At 40.3% G+C, this 5,067-nt stretch overlaps 1 pseudogene; it reads right to left on the reverse strand.

Moving 5' to 3' along the window:
* On the reverse strand, positions 1 to 2,151 carry LOC117613488 (annotated as a pseudogene).
* Between the last annotated feature and the right edge of the window lie 2,916 nt (positions 2,152 to 5,067).

Here is a 5,067-nt window from a genome sequence, read left to right on the forward strand (position 1 = left end):
TTAGGCCATGGACCAAGTAAAGTCTACAACTCCCAAATCTTGGTTTAGTTGCAAAGCCACACAACCGCAAAGCCATCAACAATATTGTTCCTACATGGCGGTTGCCCTGCATGCTCTGCATCACATCCATTACGCGAATCGCATTCATCCACCACTATCGTTATCACATTCTTTCCATTAAGGAAGTTGAGGTTCCACTCCAAAATTAATTGGCAATGGGGGAAGTAGCTCAACTCCTTATAAGTCCATGCTAGGTTTCTCAACTTTCCAATATGGAACTTTTACCTTCACATTCTCACAGTCCCAACGTCAGGATCGTCGTTTCGCTTGCCCTTGATGCATTTAAGCTGACTGGCACAATCGTTGAGGGTTTTGCGTGGACCATTGCAGGAGGAGATGGCGGTTGATGAGAGGGAGGGAGATAAGATTGAAGATGATGAGGGAAAGAGAAAACCATATTAACATTAAATTTGCCATTTGAGAAGGGTTTTTTGGAATATTAACCAGTCGTAGTGAGCATTGGTCAGAGAAGGAGGTAGCATGCACTTTATATAGTTTACTAAAGGTGACTTCCATTTTGTTTTCTTTCCGAGACTTCTCACGACCTCTTTGTATGTCATCCTAGTGATGTCACAAAAGGCATATTATTATAAGCAGGCCTCAAGTTGTTATGTTAATTTCCTTTTCGCATTTGGGGAGAAGAGGAATATTCCTAACCACCCCACAAACTCTTGGTACGTAATATTCCATGTTACTGGCAAGGTAGAGGAATCCATATCATCAAAAGAGGCCATGATCGGTTAAAGGGAATTTTTAGTCAAAAGAGGCAACAAGACTTAGAAAGTCTCCTCTAATTTTCCGAGAATAAATTATTCCAGATCCATTAAAGGAAAAGAAGAAAAAAAACCATAGATGGAATCCCCTCATGCACAGGAGAGGGAGGGAAATTTTAACCAAGGCAAATAGCATCAAAGCAGTCGCCAATTTATTTATGTTAAAAACTCATAGGTAGAACTTTCCTATAAAAACTGGCTTGTAAAAAGAAAGGGTCTCAAGAATTTATACAAGTGATAGTCTAAATTACTCTCAATTAATATGGTCCCAAGAATTTATACAAATGATAGTCTAAATTACTCTCAATTAATATAGTCTATAGAGATACAAATTCGAACTTGAATGTGAGAAGCAAACTCGCTACTGTCTAACCCACGTCTGCTAATATATTTGATATAAATATTAAATATTAGAGGAGTGAGACAACTGAAGATTGCGTGTACTTACGTTTACAATATTGAGTTCTAACAATTGAAGCATATTCATATACTATATCTTTAAATCAACAAGTATATGATGGGTGTAGCCAAACCGAACCGAGTATATTATGGTGCTCAAACTTGAATGTTTTAATATTTATCGAGTTCTCATGATGTGGGTTTAGAAGTGAAATTTATTGTCATATAAGTTATTCAATTTACTTTCTCTTTGCACTACTTATATTACATAGGCGACTTGCGATATCAATTCACCGCTTATTCGTACAGTGTGATATAGGTAGTAATTAACTAATTATCGCACAAGTACGGATACAATAACTAATTAACTAGGCTTTGTGTCGAGCGACAAAGCCTCCCAAACAGCCAAAGAGCCGTCAACGATATTGTTCTCACACGGCGGCAGATTTCCATGCTCTTCATCACATCCATACTGTGAATCACATTGGTCCACCACTTTGGCTTCCACACTCATCCCGTTACTTACCGCAGTAATTATTATCGTATTTCCGCACCTTGCCTTATTACTAAACCACCCAGTGGAAAGTGCCACAACCCGCTCAGTATTGTCATGGAATTGATTGTCACACTCTGATGGGGCGCCGCCCTCACCGCCTTTGCTGAAATTGTTGAGTGTGAGTTTGGCACTCGTGGGTGGCATGACTGGCGGGGAGCATGTGTATGAAGGGAAATTTTAGCCATCATCGCAAGCGAGAGTTCCTGAGGGCCCGCAATCATCACTGCTAGGTGGTTGCGATGACGCCTGAGGTTGGCATGGGCCTTTGCAGGTGGACTGCGCCATTGATGGGTGAGGGAGGAGGAAGATGATATTGAATAACATGAGTGAAAGAGGAACAAACATGAACACGAAACTTGACATTTTACAACTTGTGGTAGTGAGGGCGTGATATCAGAGAAGGTGCAGTTTTATAGTGACTGAAGGTGCCTTTTGGTCTAGCGGCATGTTACTAATAATAAGCAAACAAAATTGGAAGAAAAAATATATATAATTTTTGTGTGGAGGAACTTAACTAGAATCAAAGTCTTTGGCATTTTGATCATATACTTCCAGACTTCTTACTGACGTGATAACAATTGGTGATTGGAATAGAGCCACCGTGCCAGCGAAAAGAGACAACCAGACTTGAAGTCAAGGTCTTCACTCTTTGTTTGTTTTTTAAATTTATTTATTTTATCTTGTTATAAGGGGATGAACCCCATAAGACACGAAAGAAAACCCAGGCTGTGTCGTGTTCACTCTCTAATCAGTCTTATATTTTTTGGGTTTTAATTTTTCAAAGTCTCGGTCTTTACTTTGTTGTGTTGTCCTATAATTACGGTGTAATTTGGTATTTTATTCAAATAGAAAACTTAAAAACTTTGATTTTTATTAAAAATAAGGAGTTCTAAAATTCAACATGCATAAAGGCTAGGCAAAGCTTGTGACCTGTCTACATGCTTGGGCAAACTGGTCCTTCATTAGTTATGCCATTCTTGTTTGGTCAACATACATGTTAGTCAATTATACATAATAAGGTTGCAAGATTCACAGCTCACGGAGGAAACTTTGAGTGTTACAATTACACTGTTATGTGGTGATACTGATCTACGTGTTGAAATATGAATGTATAACATGATTTATATGTCAAGGATCTAACGTATCAGATTAATAAACATATATGCGTGCTACAACATGTGTAGATTCATAACAATACTTATGGGTGTCTCACACAAAAAATTATTTCAATTCAATGGGTATTTGTTAGTCATCCATAGTACTAGCTTAAAGGTAGTTGTTGGATTAAATGGAGGGTTCAGATCAAAGCAACTCTAATCTCATCTAGAGTGATACTATATATGCGATCGAGTACTGATGAGTGGGAATGGGGTTATTCTTTTTCACAATATATGAGCCACATAAATTTGCCAATTCATGATCGAAGTACATCTTGTCTTGGCATCATTTTGTCCTTATTTCTTTATTTAGCATAAATTCGTACTAACTAGGCCATGGACCAAGTAACGTCTACAACTCCCAAATCCTGGTTTAGTTGCAAAGCATTCCACACAGCCGCAGAGCTATCAACAATATTGTTCCCACACGGCGGCAGTCCTGCATGCTCTGCATCACATCCATTACGTGAATCGCATTCGTCCACCACTCTCGCTGTCACACTCCTCCCATTACTTGCCGTAATTCTTATTATCTTTCCACACCTGTTCTTCTTATGAGCAAGCCCAGCGCAGGACTCAACCCGGGGGAAAGGGCCCCTAGGCGAGCCCGAAGCCGCTCCAGCGCGAGGAAGACAGCCCGGGCAGCTGCTGGGTTCCACGAGCCCGGGCAGGCCCAAGGGCAACTTCAGCCTGGGCTTGAGCCCGAGTTGGATGACGTCATGCTGACGTCAGCGCACGCGGAGTTTGAATTTTTTTTACCGTTGGCGCGTGTAATTCACGCGCCAACGGTAAAAAATTTTTTAACTCCGTGCGCTGACGTCAGCCCTGACAGCATCCAACGGGCAATTGCCACGTGTCGCGACAGGGACGCTCCGATGGTTTTTTTCCAGAAATCCGACGGTCCTCGTTTTTTTTGCTAAAAAAATTCTGAAATTTTTTTAAAAAAATACCAAAAATTTCTGTATTTTTTCCCTATAAATACCTAACCATTTTATTTACTTTCCACACAAAATCTTCATACAATTCTTCTCCATCCCCAATATTTTTTACTCTCCACTCACATTATTCACTTTCCTCACCAATTCTCCATACAAACTATTCTCCTTCCAATATTTCTTACTCTCCACTCACATTTTTCACTTCTCACACCAATTCTCCATACAAACCCTTCTCCTTCCAATATTTTTTACCCTCCACTCACATTTTTCTACTACTTTCCATTTGTATAAAAAAACAAAACAAAACAAATGGCATCTTCTGTCGAAACCGGGGGCTCGTGGTCAACTCAGGAAGATATTGCATTGTGTCACTCTTGGGTGAACATTAGTCATGACCCTATCACGGGCAATGAGATGAAGTTCCATCATATGTGGAGCAAAATTCATGGAGAATTTTGTCAAAGATCGGGTTCCATTCGGACCTAAATGGCGTTGTCTAGTAGATGAAAACTTCTGAATAAAAAGTTAGGCAAATGGAGAAATGCCTTGACAAAAGCAAGGGAGAACATTCGAAGCGGTCAAAATCTATCCGATGATATAAAATATTTATGAAAGGACCCGCCCCGAATTTCCTCCAAATTCGAGACGAATCCTTTGGAATTCCTAACATCAACCCGATGCCGGGCCCGCTTACTAAAGACCGAGACTTTTGCCGAAATTTCGGCAGAGTCTCCCCTATAAATGGGACATTTCCCAAAATTTATACCTGCATAAAAACAAAATTTATATTCCCAACTGGCAGCATGCACAAAATAATTTCATGCAATTTACATAAATGGCCTTCGGCCTTCCAACAATTCTCAACAAACTACCAATCCCGCTAACGGGTCAATTCATGCCTTAAACAAGGCAATAATAAATTCAAATATAAATTATGACTAACATTTAGTCTGCGGCTGCACCTAATAACCTTAGGCTGCCTACGTACCCTCCTTGAGGGATCAAGCCACACGTAGTTCTCTCGTAAAACCTAATTCCACACTCAGGCGATACCTCATTTCATTTCTCTGTATTCCACATAATCTCCCCATACACCGGTACAACCAACGCCACGTATGGGGTCTGTCAACACGCCGGATAACCTACGCCGCGTGCGACCATGCCATACTATCACATATTTCCCC

This window comes from Prunus dulcis, unplaced genomic scaffold (assembly GCF_902201215.1).
Source record: "Prunus dulcis unplaced genomic scaffold, ALMONDv2, whole genome shotgun sequence".
Taxonomy (NCBI): Eukaryota; Viridiplantae; Streptophyta; class Magnoliopsida; order Rosales; family Rosaceae; genus Prunus; species Prunus dulcis.